Source organism: Hylobates moloch, unplaced genomic scaffold, assembly GCF_009828535.3.
Source record: "Hylobates moloch isolate HMO894 unplaced genomic scaffold, HMol_V3 SCAFFOLD_35, whole genome shotgun sequence".
Taxonomy (NCBI): domain Eukaryota; kingdom Metazoa; phylum Chordata; class Mammalia; order Primates; family Hylobatidae; genus Hylobates; species Hylobates moloch.
The window spans coordinates 275,816-294,932 of record NW_026652310.1 but is presented as its reverse complement, the minus strand read 5'-3'; positions in this window follow the sequence as shown (position 1 = coordinate 294,932).

The following is a 19,117-nucleotide window of genomic DNA, read 5'->3' as shown; positions in this document are numbered from 1 at the left end:
TCGCTCTGTCGCCCAGGCTGGAGTGCAGTGGCGCAGTCTCGGCTCACTGCAAGCTCCGCCTCCCGGGTTCACGCCATTCTCCTGCCTCAGCCTCTCCGAGTAGCTGGGACTACAGGCGCCCGCCACCACGCCCGGCTAATTTCTTTTTTGTATTTTTAGTAGAGACGGGGTTTCACTGTGGTCTCGATCTCCTGACCTCATGATCCGCCCGCCTCGGCCTCCCAAAGTGCTGGGATTACAAGCGTGAGCCACCACGCCCGGCCAGCTCCACTACTTTCTAACTGTGCGACTCGGGATGCATTATTAGTTCTGTGCTTCAACTTCCTCATCTGTAAAATGGGAATGATAACAGACTCTGTCTCTTAGGATTGCTACACAAAGAGAATTTATTATTGGGTATCAAGAACTTTTAGCTGAGATTATTTGGCTGATGTAACAGGGACTTCATGAGAAAGAACAAATTTGGAGTTTTCCAAGTTTCCTCGCCCACATTTTTATATTCTTGAGGTTTCTATGACCAAAAAAATGCTTATTAGTTAACAAGGGTATGCTTTTTTAGGGCAGCTAGGTTCCAAGATGTTCCCACGTTTATGAATGGAAGCCAAATTTTTATCAAATCCTATCACTCTTTCAAAGCCAGCTCAAATCTAATCTCTTCTCTTAGACTCTTCTAGACTGCCCCACTCAGAACTAACTGGCCTCTCCTGTCTTCAAGGTTCTGAAGCAGAGTGTGAACCCCAGAATTTAATACATAACCAGGCAATACCCGGCATTGGGACCACCTTTACTGTGTGATAACTCCCACTCGCTCTTCCTCAGCATGTCCTATCTCCATGGGATCATCAGCACGCCAGGAATTACGGGATTTCATAGTTCATGTCAGTCTCCTGTGTTGCCTCCTATTTCCTGTTTCTAGTGAGATAATTAAAACAGGGAACAGGAGGCAACATAGGATAATTGGTTACACCTTGCACACACCTTGATAATTCTTGCTTCTGTCACTCAGGGTTTTTCATTGCAAGCAGCAGAAACTAATGCTGGCTGACTTAAACTGAAAAGTAATTCATTAAAAGGAGAAAAGAGTCATGTGCTGGGGCTGGCTTGTACTGGCTCACAAGAGTCAATTGTGAAATTTTTAAGAATTCTGTGAGCTAGTTGTTAAACATGGCCATTACTAAAAATTAAATTTGGCCTGGTGCGGTGACTCACACCTGTAATCCCAGCACTTTGGGAGGCTGAGGCGGGTGAATCACGAGGTCAGGAGATCGAGACTATCCTGGCTAACACGGTGAAACCCCGTCTCTACTAAAAACACAAAAAATTAGCCGGGCGTCGTGGCGGGCGCCTATAGTCCCAGATACTCAGGAGGCTGAGGCAGGATAATGGCCTGAACCAGGAAGGTGGAGCTTGCAGTGAGCCAAGATTGCGCCACTGCACTCCAGCCTGGGAGACAGAGCAAGACTCTGTCTCAAAAAAAAAAAGGAAAAAAAAAATAAATTTATAAACTTACAATTAGGCCAGATGTGATGGCTCACATCTGTAATCCTAGCACTTTGGGAGGCCGAGGTGGGTGGATCACTTGAGGTCAGGAGTTCCAAACCAGCCTGGCCAACATGGTGAAACCACGTCTCTACTAAAAGTGCAAAAAAAATAGCCATGTGTGGTGGTGGGCACCTGTAATCCCAGCTACTTGGGAGGCTGAGGCAGGATAATCACTTGAACCTGGGAGGCGAAGGTTGTTGTGAGCTGAGATTGCACCACTGCACTGCAGCCTGGGTGACACAGTGAGACTTTAGCTCAAAAAATAAATAAAAAGTAAACTTACAATTAAATAAATTATATCAAAATCAAAGATAATAAATGCTTGAAACTCATCACTTCTTAAGTATCGTTCTAGATTTTATTGTCATCTGTACTCTCGAGGCTATGCCATGTATTGTGTCCGTGTGGTGGAAATACCATATAGCAATGTGCTGTTGTATTTTTCTTTCCAGCTTCATGTTGACTGACATTACACTGGTAGCTTGAGCTCAGCAGTGGTGAGCATATTTACACCGCAGGAATCAGCAAACACTTCAAGTCAAATGGTTTGTATTTGTTTTTATCCTCAAAGAAGCTACTGGCTGTTAAAGATTTGCCCTGGCACACCAGTGGTATTGGGTAACTCCCCAAGTCTCTAGAAGGGCTGAAGGACTGGGTTTAGATTCCTCAGTCAGGACCAAACTACAGTCAGATCAATACCCCAGGACCAGTTAACATAATTTGCAGGTCTATCGTTCAAATTTATTAAGAATTTTAAGACAGGAATAGCAGAGCATTAAACCAAGTGTGGAGCCCTTCTAAGTGCAGGGCAGTTGTGACTGTAGAGACCACTGCCCATGAAGCCAGCCTTGCAACACCCAAGCCACAATGCAGCCCAAAGAACCCCCTTCCATAGCTGCTAAGACTGTAGCCGCCACCTCAATTCCATGTATACCCTTCACTGGACGCTAATTTGGAACCACTTCTTCTGCTTTTCATGGCTCCTCGCAAAGTCTCTGTCACCCAGGCTGGAGTGCAATGGCACCACCTTGGCTCATCCTTCTTTTACACACTATTCTTTAGCATCTGTTGATATTTCTACCTGAATTAATAATTACTATGATGGCTGCCACATTGTGACTTTTTAAACCCCAACACTCCTCTGGGTTTAGTAGTTGGCATTCTGCTATGATTAAGAGCTTTCTCTCCTCTCTGTTTATTTATTCATTTGTTTATTTGATGCAGGGATAGGCAAACTATGATGCATGGGCCAAATCTGGCCTTCTGCCTGTTTTTGCAAATAAAGTTTTACTGGAACACAGCCACGCACTCACCTATTGTCTATGGCTGCTTTTGTGTTACAATGGCAGAGTTGAATAGTTGTGACAGAGGCTGTATGGTTTATCAAGACTAAAATATTTATTATCCAACCCTTTGTAGGAAAACCTAAGTTTTGATTTGTATCATGTGGACTTGTGGATTCTTATTTTGCCCCATTACTATCATTTATTATTTGTTTTGATGCTCAAATTGTTCTAGATTTGGCCACTGAAAGCCCCTTCAAGCTGGCTTCTGTGTCCCTTTGACAAATTATCATCATTCTTTGAACTCTTCCTTAATTTCTGATACAACAAGATGTTCTAGGTTTATCTTTTACTTTTCCTGCTTCTGCCATGAAATCAGCCATTTCTCCATGGAGCCCTAGTTCATTTTACTTGGGAAGGATATTTGGAAACCAATGTCAGGGCACAAGGTTGTCATTACCTTTGGGATGTTGCTGGAAGACACGAGAGAAGTCATAGTTACAGATCTAAAATTGGAAATCATTAGCAAGTAGATGATCCATTAAGCTATGGGACCGGGTAAGATCACTCAGGGAGGAGAACAGAGAAAAATGGGCCAGCCTAGAGCCAGGCTCTCCCATATTACAGGAAAATAATTTGAGAAAAAGATATTTGCAATAATGAGGTTCAGGATTTTAGTATCAATATCTACAAAGAGCTTATGTATGAAACAATTAAGACCCCACTGATGAGTAAAGGGTCATATCAGATCAGTCACATAATTAAAATGGGAATTAGTAAATGAAAATGAGAAAGAATATTCAACCTTGTTCATGAAAGAAATGCAAATTAAAGCAAGATACAGTAAATTCTCAATGTCCTTATAGGTCCTTGGAAACTGTGACTCTAAGCAAAGTGACATACAGCAGTCCTAGAATAACATTGTTTCACTCAATGTAATTTGTTAAACTGATGAGGGAAGAAATTGTCTTATTATACATCATTTTGCTTAAAGTCATAGTTTCCTAGAACCTATCCATGACATTAAGTGAGGACTTACTATATGGTTTTGGGTAATTATCTTGGTTCTTTTTTTTCAACTTTTTAATTGGATAGTTTTCACGTTTATAGGAAAGTGAACAGAAGAGAGTGGTGAGCACCTGTATACCTGTCTTTGTTTTGTGAAGCTATAACAGAATTCATAAGACAGAGTCATTTATAATAAACAGAAATTTATTGACCCACAGTTCGGGAGGCTGGGAAATCCAACATCAAAATTCTGGCACCTCGAAAATCTTGCAGCCTCATAACATGGTGGAAGGGCAGAAAGAGAGAGAGGGGAGAGAGAGACAAAAGGGGGCCAAACACATCCTTTTATAAGGGACACACTCCCAAAGTAAAGGCATTAATACATTGATGATGGCAGAGCACCTCATAGCCTAACCACTTCTTAAATATCCCACTGTTACGGTGGCAATTAAATTTCCACTTTGGTTTGACCAAATTTTCTTCAAGCAACAGTTCTTATTCTAATAATAGAATACAGCTTATTTTGTCTTATTTTGCAGTTAAAATTTTAACATTGTTTAAGAGTATACAGCAATGTCTAGGAACTTATCCAGTCAAAACACTTGGTCAAGCCTGCAAATAAATATGAACAAAAATATTTATTTTATTCCTTTTTATGATATTGAAATATTGGAAACAACCCAAATATGCTTTAGTAAGATTCTAATTAATGTGTGTTACATCCATACAATACTGTGCAGCTTTTAACAAGAATGAGATACATTTAAAGATGAGGAAAAAGTCTCATATGTAATATTAAGTGTAAAAGTAAGATGCAGAACTTTGTGTCTACTCTAATTCCCACTTTAGAAAATGAATGCATATCTTACTATACGCATAGAAAGAAATCCCGAGAAATAATCCACAAACTGTTAACAGTCGTTATGAGAAAGGAATAATAGATGACTTTGAATTCCTAAATTATACATCTCTGGATTGTTTGAATTATTTACAAGCACTTACTCACTTCTATATCAGAAGAAAACAATATATTGTTTAAGTCGGCAGAAGGAGCAAAGCCTGTCGGACGGAGCAGGATGCAGATTGAATGCGGCTCGGCTCCCCTAGCCTGTTAACTGCTGCCTCATTTCCTGGCAGCAGAGTTTTAGGACTGGCTGGCTCTTGATGCGTCCTCCTGCCAACAGGACGTTGGCAAGCAAGGACATTAAAAATCTTCCTTGAGATAATTCTAACAAAACCCTAAGAGGGATTACAACTTGGAAATATGGCCAAAGGGAAAGATCCATAAAAAACATTCGTCCCCCAAATCTCTATCCATGGAAGGAAATGTAGCCATTAAGCCAATGAAAGGAGTTAGGATCATTATGCAATCACACTGCTTTGGCTGCAGAGAAAATGAGAGGCGTTAAGTGCAATTCATCTTTAGAGAACTCCCTTCCCATCAGGCCTCAGGACCTACATAGCCATAAAAGCAACAGAGATAAGATAAATAATCACTACGATGGCTGACACTTTTACAGTGATCCATAAATTTTAGTCGCTTACATGCATTTTAAGCCACGTTGCATGTCTGCTCCTTCCAAAAACTCTGGAAGGCCAGTTTTTCAGATGAGGAGGACATTCGTAAGTCACACAGCAGGACCAGACACAGGATTTCTCACAGCAGTTAGCAAAGAGAATTGCTTTTGACATCATCCTGGAATTAACTGGAATAATAATGAAGACAATCTATTTTTAAGCAAATGTATCTCTTCCTGAAAAGCTAGATAAACAATATATCCATTAAAGATAAAGACTGATATTAGGTGAACAATGCAGAAAATGCAGGGGAAACTAAGGCACAAATGAAGCCATAGGTGAAGGGAAGCATTTGCCGGACCATCTTCTCCTGGATCTCGGGGAGTGGTGCAGAGTAGATTTGAGTGTGGTGACAATGCTCTGGAAGGTCTCCATCGTCTGGGCACATGGGATGGTTTTATCTCCAAACCAGCTCATGTTAGCCTTGGCACCACCAAAGTGGGCCTGACATGCAGAGTTGAGAGTGGGGCCTCTGGGAAAGGCAATCTCCCCATCTCATTTTGGAGGGCTATATTTTCCTTCCCTGGAAGTCTCAAAGAAAATGACCTGCATGGCACCATTTTTGTGAAATTATATTATGTCCTGAGACTTGCCACAAACAATTCCTCAAACCAAGTCCACATAGCAAAATTCTCCAATTTTTTTTAATGTAGCAAAGCTGAATATCATCTTCTTACATCCCTCTCCTCTACTTGCTGAAGGTAACTTTGCTTTGTTTATTTTTTATGGGAAGTTCACTATTGTCTAAACACTAGAGTGTCACTTGAAGTTGGCTGCAGAGTGGTTTACTTTTGGGTGATCATATGCAACATCCAAATGTTAATCAGCATAGAGTCATATTTACTTAAGTTAAGCTATGGCACTCCATTCTGTTTTTCTCATCTAGTTAAAAAGTAATTCAGAGGATGTTTTTCAAACGTAAAGAAATTATGGATAAATCCCTTTTTTCTATTTTTACTTGTAATGTATTTATACTTCAATAAGTCTTAGAGTATCAATTTATTCTTTCCTTTTAAAATATGTGCAGATGTATGTACAAGGATTTTGCCCTTGTTGGTAACAGCAAAATATTGCTTGTAAGTAGGGAACTGGTTAAACAAATTGTTATATGTCCAAATATGAAATAAGTTGATGTAGAACTACCTCCAAGATATATTGTTAAATTTTAAAAAAGTGGAATAGCAAGTATATTATGCGACCCTTTGTATTTTGTTTTTAAAAGAATAGATATATAAATGCTTATATATGCAAAAAATTCTAAAAGCATAGACACACCAGATTGGTTAGAGTATATTCTTGGAGGGAAATGAGTTGGGTGACTTGAGTGTTTGCCCTGCTAGAGAGACTAACTTTTCATTATATATTCTTTAATATTGTTGGAGTGTTTACCATTTATATTATTATCCTTTGAATTTTTTCATGTTTTACACCCTTTGGTACATTTGGTAAACCTAGCTCAGCTAAAGAGTTTAAAAATGCAATTCAAATACTCTAACAATTTTTGTTCAAATACAATAGTAATGGCATATAATTACAACTCTGTTTAATCCATAAAACTTTGGTCAGAGTTGTAATTATATGCTATTAGAATTATATAATAATAAAGCTATTCTAAGATTTCAAGGCTGGGCATGGTGGCTCATGTCTGTAATCTCTGCATTTTGGGATGCCAAGGTAGGAAGAGTGCTTGAATCCAGGAGTTCAAGACCAACCTGGGCAACACAGTGAGATCGCATCTCTACAAAAAAAAAAAAAAAAAAAAAAGCCAGGTGTTGTAGCATGTGACTGTATTCCCAGCTACTAGGGATGCTGAATTGGGAGGATCCCTTGAGCCCAGGAGGTGGAGGCTGCAGTGAGCCGTGATCAGGCCACTGCACTCCAGTCTGGGCAAGAGAGCGAGACCTTATCTCAAAAAAAAATTTTTTTTCAATTTCTTCATCTCTAAAACAGAGACACTATTATGAAGAGTGGTGGATAACATTTGTAACATTTGGTACATACTCATATGCAAAATAACTAAGATGGAGTTTTGCAGGGGCAGCTCACTCTTGGATAAAAATAAAACTGAGTTCAACTGCAAAAAGCACTAACATCTCTCTTGGATGTTTGTTACTTACTCATCATTGGATCGTTCAGGTTGAATTGGACTTGACTTATGGTGATCAATTATGTCTTTTTGTATTACAGGACCAAATTCATTATCAGATCTTTGGGGACTAAGTTTAACATTAAATATGTTTGCAGCAGCAGACGAATTTATAATCTGCCTGTCAGTTCATTCCACTGCCTAGTCATTCTTCTGCCCATACAATTAATTTAGCTAAAGAAACGGTAATAAACATATCTTAAAATTGTGATGGCGTGTTATAGTTTACAAAACACTGTTACATATTTTATGCATTAGACCCTCTTAGCAACACTATTTGGGAGGCTAGACAGACAGTATTGTCTGCTTTGCAGATGGCCACACTTAGCTGTTCACCTAATCAGGAAGTGGAGAGCTAAGATTAGAAGCTGGGTTCTTACCATCCCATTCTACTACTTATACATATTTTACAGTATTTATATGAGAGTTCAGAAAAGGATGTGTTTGTATAAAAAATCTATTGTGTTAAATTAGAATATAAGGACAATATGCCAACTCCCTAATTTCTGTTTTTTCTGAGTAGAATTCACATGACATTGTTTCATTTGCAGTTTGAACCTACCTTGACAACTATATCTAAATTCACATGAGTAGCCAAAGAGTGTTCTTCTGCCATGGGGAACCATTCATTTTCATAGTCTCATTTATGACTCATGGATTTGTGTGGGTGTTGAAAAGAAAAATCCAAAGAAATAGGAACAGGAAAAGATTTCTTTCTACATTTAAATATAAATAATAGAAAGAGGCTGAGCTAAGTTATAAATAACAGTGAAGTGAAATGTTCTCCGGAAAATCCATGGCAATAGCATTACTGCTGCCTGAGAAATGTCACTACTTAAAAATTCTGCTCTGAAAAAACCTGTTCATTGTAAAATAAATGCTTTATTATTATTATTATTATTACATCAGATCGTTGTCCTGAATTTTTCCAGGCCAGCAAATGCAATCATTGGTTTCATACATTTCAGTGATTCAGGATGTATGTTTTAAAAATGTATCATATTAGGAAGAGCAACTCAGACTATCATTTGGTGTGTGGTTCTGGATTGATGCAGATTTTCACTATTTTTTGCAGCAAGTGTGAAGTCATGTTTATTATTTTGCACATTAACCAGTTCTTGTCATGACAAGGAAAATAGTATTAGATTAAAACTATCATCATGATTATTCTTATACACATATGCTAATAAAGACATTAAATGGCATACTCGAGACTAGAATCTGGGAACTTTGACAGTAGCCAAGGTGTAGATGAGATTTTGTTACAGCATTTTTCAAAATTTAGTGAAGTTCAGTAATTTAGATTGTTTTGGGAAATTATCCAGCTTGTTAGCAGAAGAAATAACCTAATCTGGGAAGGGAAAATATCACGTGAAATCTTGTATAAGAACTGAAGAAAATGCCTTTCTTCATAACTTAAGAGGAAATACTTGCTCACAGCAGAATATTTCTCATCTCTTTTGTTTGGTTCCAACTTGCAGAGTCATCTTGCTTCTAAAATGGTTTCAGAGCCAGAGATGGTAAGTTTCCAAGCCAGAAAGAAACTCCCCTTATCTTTAAATACATGCCTTTTCAGAATGTGAACCTCAAAAGCCAATTGCATAATTGTGTTTCAAATTTTTAAAAGTTTCCGTCCGATATATTTAGCAAGGCTTAAGCATCCATTTGATGACTCCACATGAGTTATTGTAACAGTCATGTAATCATGCACAGTGTTCATAAATAACTCCATCTCTTCCTACAGACGCTCTGAGAATGCTAGAGATCCCATGTCCATAGGAGACTGTTGGGTGCAGGGAAGGAGGTAAAGGACAGCTGAGGGGGACCCTTTAAAGTATGAATGGTCTTCGTGGTTTTTTTTCTATTCTTTGAGATTGATTCAGCTAACCTAAGCTAAAGGAAAACTAATTACCTTGTGTTTGCAGTAATGCAGAGTTTACCTAGTATTCTGAAATGTTAACCAACTTCTGAGATTAACATTTGTCAGCCTGTTATTGAAAATTGTCCAAAATATCTATGTGGATCATAGTCTGTGGCTATTATCCTGGGTGATGGGTTATAGGGAACATGGCTACTCCATGGAAATGTTAGCAATGAAAAAAAAAAAACAGTAAGCAAATATATATTATTAGAGCCACAACATGCAGTAGTGCAGAGATACAAGCATAAAAGAGCATGCTGTTACTAAAGGCCAGCTAACACAGGAGATCAGAAATCCAGATAGTTAATCTACAGTTTAAAGGAAAATCAAGCACTCACAGGTCTGAAAGCCAGACAACAGGTAGATATGAGCAGAGGCCCATGTGAATAGAGCAGGGACTACAGATCAGATGCTGAGGCAAAATTTCGTATATGCTCTCCACTAAGATGGGAAATCTCCCACTCAGAGTGTTCAGTCTTTTAATTGCCTTGTAGACTTATGTTCACCTAAATTAATTTTGCAACCAGGATAAATTGAGTTATGCATTATGGCTGTTCCCCTATGACCTCCCAAGCTCAGTTCTCCTCTTTGGCTAGTAGCAAATAGACAAATTTACACAAGTGTTGGGACAGGTGATAGGTGTTTAAAAGTCAGGAGATAAGCAGTCCACTCATGCCTCAGAGGTGGATCCAAGGTGCCTGAGTGCTTGGCTTGCATGAACCTGAGGAGGTTGCTATAGAAATGTTATCACATTGCTGGGATCATTGGAGTGCCTAATGGAACTTGAATCTCAAAGTCCACAGGAAGCATGATTAGAAAGGACTTCTCTTGGCTGCTGCATGTTGACAAGGCAGCTACTTAATGCATCTGATTGCATGTGGCTAGCTACCTCTGAGAACCTGGGTAGGGAGGCAGACTGTGTCACAGGGATCCTAGTGATTTCTCATTAACAAGGAGGGGTCTGGAGCCACTAAGACTCAATACAAGGGGAAGGGTAGGGAGTGCTTACAGGCACAGATCTTACTCTCTATATATGGGCAATACTACTGTTTTCATTGATTTCCTTGGGCCTGTGGTTAGAGCAGGGCTTACCCTACAGATTTCAGGTTGAGAAATGTTGAGCACAAAGGAAAGATCAGAGGTTATTAGAGGTGAAAATAAATAGGGAAGGAGTTGGGGCCGGGGGAGAAAAGACAAATCCAGCATGCAGAAATCCAAAACATGGAGGAGCTTCCCAGATCCAGGTAGTAGGATAGCTTGAATATCAAATTTCAGGCAGGCAAAGGGCAGGGGGAGAGAGACAGATGTGTCAAGATAGTTCTGAGATGGAGCCATGTGTCTGACCCGATTGTCTTATCCCAAAACTCCTTGGTTATTCCTTGCCAAAGAACTATTGCTTCAGCATAAAGAAAGAGCTATACTTCACCGACAAGGTGGATTTTCATAATGTGTACCTATTGAAGGTAAAATATGCTAGTTACCCAAGGAAAAGCATGAAACAAAAGGAAAAACAAACACGTCTACATCCATTTCAATCAGGGTCCATAGGAGTTAGAGCTAAAAAGAGACTCTGAAAGTTTTATAATCCAGCCCTTCATTTTACAGAGTGCAACTGAGGTCCTGGGAGGCCAAGTGACTTGTCTAAGTACACACAGTGAGTGACAGTGGTAGGAATGGAAATTGCCCCACCTGATATTCTGGCCAATATTCTTTGCATTGCCCGGGCTTTCAATATTCACAGAATGCTGTGATTAAGGAATATGTCTCCAGCGCTTCCTCAAACAGAGTAGCATAAATTCAAAATCCCAGAGAAGAGACAAAGGGGAACACCTATGAACACTAAGAAGTTGAATGAAAAGGACGAGTAATAGAAATTTAGCAAAGACCATTTATATGTGCCCATGCAAAGGCAGATGTGTGATCTGGGATGTATCCAGAAAACCTTCAGGTGAAAGTAACAGAAATCCCAAGTTCTGGGAACTGAAATGAATAGGGGGTTATTTTTCTCACCTACCAAGATGTCTGGAGATAGACAGCTGCTGGCAGTGGTTAGGCAGCTGCTGGCAGTGGTTTGGCAGCTTCAGAGGTTGCATCTCTGTGATTCTCAGAAACTTCCTCCTGGTCACAAGATGGCTGCCGTAGCCGCTAACACACATCTAGACAGGAATTGTGTTACATGGCCACCCTTAATTGCAAGAAAGGCTAAGAAAGTAAACATTTAGGCTTGGGTGTTGGGTAAGGCAGTGCCTAAAGGTGGGATGGTAGGTGTCCCAGTGCTCCACCACTCCCATCCCCAAGGCAGACATTACTAATCAACCAGGACACTCCTATCACTAAGCTTGAACTTGGCCTTGAACTCTTCCCAACAGAGTTTTCCAAGCAAGTACTACCAATTAATTAATCAAAACTGGCTCATGAGATGAAACCTGTTTGCTCTCCCTAATGCTTTCATAGTAGCTTTGTGGTATGACAAGAAAAGCTCTTTTAACAAAGATGATAATAATAGAGTTTAAATAACCAAATTACAGATACACAGAAAGAGCTGGGTTTGGTCTTCAGTCTTAATTCTTCATTTTACAGCTGAGGAAACTGAAGCCCAGAGTGGCTAGGGGTCTTAATCACGGTAACACAGCCAGCTAGTTGAATGTGGTCCCTTTCAAGGTAGTTATGTTCAGAGGCTTTATACTCATCCTGATGTTTCTGAAGCTCCTCTTAGAATGTCTTTCATTTAGTTAATGAGCTGCTACACAAGAAAATTTAGCCCCTCTATTTTATAGAGGCCTCTGTCTCCTCCCCACCCCTATCCCCACCAAATGATACTGTACAGCTCAAGCACTCATTTATTTAATCATCAAAAATTTATTGAGCATGAGGATGCCAGATCCAGGGTATGACTTGGCTCCAGATGACTCTGGGTTGTTTTGGAAAGTCAAATCCACTCTTGACCGCTTACATTCTGCTGACCACCTCCCTACCTTTCACCTCCTTCCCATCCCCCGTCATGCTAAGGCTGGTTCATGAAAAAAAACTGCCTGCTCTAGGCAATTGTTATAGAGTCAGCTCTGTCCAGTAGAACTTTTTGTGATTACGTAAATGTTCTATAATCTGTGCCACCTAATACAGCATGTACTAGACACATGTAGCTATTTAGCACTTGAAATGTGGCTAGTGTGACTGAGAAACTGACTTTTTAATTTTATTTCATTTTAGCTATTTAAATTTAAATAGCCACACATGGCTACTGGCTACCACATTGAACAGCACAGCATAGTACAACACCCTTCTTCCATTTCCTCTCAAACTAATTCTTTATCTCCCAAATGCCTGACTCAATCACAACTTCTATATCTAGTTCTCCTCCCTTCTCTGGAACTTCCATGTGGTTGCTTGGACCTCATTTCTTCTCTGGCTGAACTTCACTTTCTAGTTTTGGCAACTCCATGATTCAGAGGGAGAAGCTCTATTCTCTAACCCCAGCCCCATGTAACTTAATGGATGGCCCATCCTGGTCACCACACCCAAAGGGGCCACAGAGATTCAAACATTTGCTGTCCCACGTGGGAACATTCAAAATAATGTCCTGCTGGGTGCAGTGGCACATACCTGTAGTCCCAGCTACTCAGGACACTGAGGTGGGAGGATCGCTTGAGCCCAGGAGTTTGAGGTTATAGTGCACTATGATCATGCCTCTGAATAGCCGCTGCATTCCAGCTTGGACAACATATCTGAGACTCCATTTCTTTAAAATAAAAATAAAAAATATGATGATGACAATGTCCTGAGGTGTCTTTGCCCTTTTGGGTGGGAATCACAAAATTCGAATTTTGCCCTGGAGCCTGAGACAGCTTTATCCCTGAGGCATGGCTTAGTGGCACTGCAACAAGTGGCCCATGAGAAATGCTTCCTTCTGTGAGCATTGTACTCTTGAAAAACAGGACAGGACAACCACTCCTGCTCTTGACATCTTTAGACACCTTAAATAATTTTTCACTCTCTAGAATAAAACAATATTTCTGCAGTATAGTGATTTTGTCCTTGGTGCTTTTAGTCGATATACACCTGTCTATAGGTGCGGTGTCCTTTCACCTGGCTCTCTTGGAATCTGAGATGTTCGAGGCTGGAAAAGGGGCATGGGCTCCCATGGCAGGGTGTTTTCCAAGAATGGCCATCATAACAATAGCTCCCAAGTCATATTCTCCCCGCTGGAGTCTGGGAAGGCCTGTGATTCGGGAATACAGTGACACACTCTTGGAACTCTAAGTTGCCACATAAGAAGTCCAGCTTCTCTGAGGCTGCCATGTTGTAAGGAAGTGCAATCCAGTGAAGAAGAGACATGTAGATGCTCCAGTTGGCAGTGACAGTCTTTAAGTTCCCCCAGCCCGGGCATCAGAGACATGGGAGTTGGAGCCTCAGTTTGCCCTCTGTGTTTTAATCTTCCCAGTTGAGGCCCCAAACATGTGAAGAGAAAATCCATCCCCATCATGTCTGTTTCACATTCTTGGGCTACAGAACTTGTGGACATAATCAAATGGCCAATGTTTTATGACGCTAAGTTTGGTGTGATTTGTCGTGTGGCAATAGTACTCATGAGCACTCCATAAGCCCCAAGAGACAAGTGAGAAAAATCAATCCCCATCCTGCAGATCCCCATCAGTAAGCACCATCACCCCTACATGAGTGACTTTGCATAGCCACCATTCCTAGGGGTTCAGGAAGTATTTTTCTACCATGACAAACCTCATGAATCTGACCTTTCCTAAACAATGTAGCATGATGAACAGTGTATTAAAAGGAGGCAAACCACCTCACTACCTCATGCAGGAATGTGGGCTTCCCAATAAAGTCCTTTCAGGTGCAAACTTGTAACTGAGTTGGTGAGAGTTTGGACTGAACTATTTACTTGCCCTACAGGTTACCTAATAGTTGAGAGACAACACCTCAGGTAGAGACACTGCTGATAATAAAATTACTAAATTCTTCAGCACTTACTTCAAAGAAGGCCCCTTGTAGGCAGAAGACACTCCTAGTGGATGAACTGGCTTGGGGCTTTCATCCTGGAGATACCGAAGGAAGACTGGAAGTGAGGAAGAGGGCTGGGCATGGTGGCTCATGCCTGTAATCCCAGCACTTTGGAGGCTGAGGCGGGCTGATCACTTGAGGTCAGGAGTGTGGAACCAGCTTGGTCAACATGGCAAAACCCATCTCTACTAAAAATACAAAAATTAGCAGGGCATGGTGGCAGCCACCTGTAGTCCCAGCTACTCAGGAGGCTGAGGCAGAAGAATGGCTTGAACCCAGGAGGCAGAGGTTGCAGTGAGCCAAGATCGTGCCACTGCACTCCAGCCTGGGCAAGAGAGCAAGACTCTGTCTCAAAAAAAAAAACAAAACCAAAAAAAAGGAAGTGAGTGAGGAGGAGGAGGAGGAAGTTGCCTCTGATGAGAAGGTAGTGTTCATGAGGGTCAGTCATGTTTCTCCCCACTCTGGGAGGGAAAGGGAATTGGTGCTCTTTTGTTACAGTTCCTTAGGGACTCCTTTGTTAAAAATTGAAGTTGAGGAAGGAAGTCCCAAGAAGACTTGCTTATACAGTTCAGATTTTATTCCAGAAGGGAAGACTGACATCTTCTTCCCGGTTGTTTGATTAGCCACTGGACTCCCTGCCTGTCCAAGTGCTTGCAAATCAGGCAAAGTGTACCAGAGAGAAGTAGCATGGTGGATGGTGTTGGGGGAGAGGGGCAAGGATACCTGCTATGGACTGAATGTTTGTTTCCCCTCTACTCCTTCATTTCATATGTTGAAATCCTAACCCCCAATGTGATGGTGTTCGGAAGTGGGGCCTTTGGGAGGTAATTAGGTCATGAAGCTAGAGTCCTCATGAATGAGATCAGTACACTTACAAATAGAAACGAAAGCTTCCTCTCTCTCTGCTCTCTGCCATGTGAGGACACAGTAAGAAGATGACCATCTCCAAACCAGAAAGAAGGCCTTCACCAGACATGTGGTCTGCCAGCACCTTGATCTTGGACTTCCCAGGCTCCAGAACTGTGAGAAATAAGTGCTTGTTGTATAATCCACCCAGCCTATGGCAGTTTGTTATAGCAACCAGAACTAAGACAATATCCCTCAAGTTCCCAGGCCTCAGAGATATAAAAGATGGATCTGATCCAAGCCGTGAGCCCCAGCATTAGAGTCTAAGGAAGGAAGAGGAGACTGGGGTTGAAGCATTACTAGATTGAGGAGCATAGGAAGAGGCCCCAAGTGAAGGTCAGAGGTGTCTCACAGGTACATGAAAGCCACGGATGCGTCACGGGAGTGAGGGGCTCCAACAAGGGAAATGGATCAGTGGTAACAATCATCAGAAACCAAATGTCAACGAGTGCATGCTCTTGCTTAAGGAGACAGCTTCCCTCCTCTACAGAAGGATGGGGAAGGGATGGGGAACAGCAAAGGGAGTGGCCCACACCACCTCCCAGCTCCAGATCCCTAGAACTGCAGGTGAGCCTGAGCTTGGGAAAGGAAGAAAGATATGAATCACAAGTGTTTGAGGTAACGAATATGCTAATCTCTCTGATTTGATCATTATACAAGGTATATATGTATCGAAACATCATGGAAATGTACAATTATATGCCAATTAAAATCAAAATAACACTTTAAAAAGTATATGAAGTTGGAGTTTTAAAACAAATGAGGCTGAGCTTTAATAACTGGATTACCCCATTTTAATAACTGAAATTATGAAGTTACAGAGTTGGACAGAGGTGACATTAAGGAAGCCTTTGACTCAGGAGCAGAGCATAGATGGGGACAGACATTGAAAAAACATGCAGTTTATGTGTGACGGACGCCATGGGTTAAATAAGCTGTCCTCACACTCATTATCTGGCAGAGAGTGTAGTGGCTGGGGTGCAGGTTCTGGGCCCCAAGCCCTGAGTTTGAATGCGGCACTGACTGGCTGCAGACCTTCAAGGTATGTTATGAACTCAGATTTGAGTTTCCTATTTGTAAAGTGGGGCTAATACAGGCTATGTCATAGAGTTGTGAGACTTAAATGAAATAATGTCTGTACACATTCAAAAATAGAAAGGAGCTGCTTTATCCACAGAGTATCTCTCTTTTTGCTCCTCCACATGTTCACTTCCTGGTAATAAGACCCCTGGGTCTCCATTCCCTGGATCACTGCCTCCTGGCCTGGCCACAGCTGTGCAGTTCTTCCAGCTTCTGAGCCACTGGCACTGATGAGGGAGGTTCTTTCCTGCCTCTCTGAGACCCTGCTGTGGTCCATACTGGATCACCCTTCCTTGCAGGCCTCAGCAGTGACCACCAGACACACCTCCTTTCTGCCTTAACGTCTTTTCTCTTTCCCTGGAGTACCCTGAGCTGCAGTTAGTGCTCTCGCCCAACGACTGCTCATTTTCCTTAGGGCTCTGAGGGAGGGCTGCCCAGACCCTCATCTGGGCCATTGACTCTTCTCAACAGTGGTGGCCTGGAACAGCTGGACTCAGCCCAGATGCACACTGCCCTGGTGGTGAGCACTTTTTAAAATTGAGGTAAAACTTATCTATAGTAAAGTGTACAGATCTTAGTGTACAGCTTGATGAATTTTTACATATGGGTACACCCATGTAAGCAAATCTCCCAGGTCAAGAGTTAGAAAAATTACATCATTCCAGAAGGCTTCTCCAGGCTCAATAACCCAGTTTGCTCATGCCCTTCCCAGTCAATAGCCCCTCTCTCAGAAGCAACCAGCATTCTGACTTTTAACACCATAGATTTGTTTCACCTGCTTTTGCTTTTGAACTTCTTAGACATGGATTTATATTGTATGTAGACTTTACTATCTGGCTTATTTTGCTCAACATAATGTCTTTGAGATTAATCCATGTTGTTGCGTGGACCCACAGTTTGTTCCTTTTAATTGCTGCGGGGTATTCTATCGTATGGATATATTACAATTTGTGTATCCATTCACCTTGACAGCCATTTGGGTTTATTTCCAAATTTTGGCAATTATGAATAAAGCTGCTGTCTACTTTCACATACATGTGCTTCTGTAAACACATGCACTAAGTTCTCCTGAGTAAATACCTAGGAGTGAAACTGATGGGTCATAGGATAGGGGCATGTTTGGCTTTAGTGGATATCATGGGCATTTGATGAATGCCATTTATTAGAACCAATGAGTGAATGAACAAATGACACTTTAGTGCCACCATTAGCTTTTAAACACTAACACAGGAATGTATGCATTTGGGGTAAAAATAGTTTATTGCAAATAAAGTCATTTAGACAGGATTATCAGTGGTTTTAGAACAGAGCATGGGGTTTTGAGGGGCAGGCAGGAAGAGAAACTTGGCCAAGAGACCCCTGGAAAGAGGCAGGTCAGAGCCAGGATGAGATGGGGGCTGGTGGGGGGTTTTACAAAGTGCTGAAAGCAGGGCCAAGCACATGACCCAAACACATTCGTGCCTGCAAAGAGCGTAGTGGTGTGCGCTTCTATGAGATTCTCCATCATGTTTCATAATTGGTTTCCTTCACCTTGGGAGTCTTTAGTCATCAAACATTTCGCTGTCAAAACATTATCAATTCAGCTATATGGATAATATATCAGCAATGTAATCTGCAATTAATGCAGCTGTCAGTCAAGAGCCACCCTAGAGAATACAACAGACCCAGAGCCCCGCCTCCTCCGCTGCTGTTCAAGCTTCCCCTCCCTTAGACAACCAGTGCCACCCTGCTTTCTACATGCACCACAGGGCCTGCTCTCAAATCCCCCAGTCTGTAATCTCTTCAGTATTGGCAGCCCTCCCCGGGAGTACCAGACTATTTTTGGCACATCAGCAGGGAATTGTGGGAGGATTAAAGTGATTGCCATTAATGTTGGAGTATCAGACACTGGGAGCAGGGGGAGTAGAGGAAAGAGCAAAGGAGGCAACCCAGTCACCCAAAACCTCACCTGCTTTGCCTTTGCATGTGATTGATCCTGCTGATAACACAGCTCTGCACTTCTGGCTTTACTTTCAGGCCCAAATCCAAACATTTTACCCTGTTTCTCACAGCCCTTGCTTACTTCTAATCACCTCTTGTATCTAAGTCATCACCAAACCCAAGATCATCTAGGTTTTCTTCTATGTTATCTTCTAGTTTTACAGTTTTACATTTTACCTTTAGATCTATGATACATTTTGAGTTAATTTTTGTGAAGATCTGTGTCTAGATCATTTTTTTGCATGTGGATATTCAGTTGTTACAGACCATTTGTCAAAAAGACTATCTTTGCACCCACTTGATATTCTGAAAGTTACTTGTGATGGTTGGTTGATGTTTGCTTCCTCACTGGAAAATAAACCACATTCACACAAGTTCTGGGTTTTCACTGCCTAACTCAAGGACTTGACATATCATATATTCTTCATCTAAACCTACAGCATTAAGAAAGTAAGCAAATGCTCTTTATTTAACCCCGTGCCTTTCATTATGACCCTTACTTTAAGTTAAAGTGAAACATTATTATCATGGTCATTATTATCATCAACAGGCTAAATTCTTCCATTGTACCACCTAAATTGTTCAAATTCGCTGGGAAAGGAATGATAGGTTTGTCCCTTCCCTTTGGAAAATCTTTTTTTTTTTTTTTTTAAA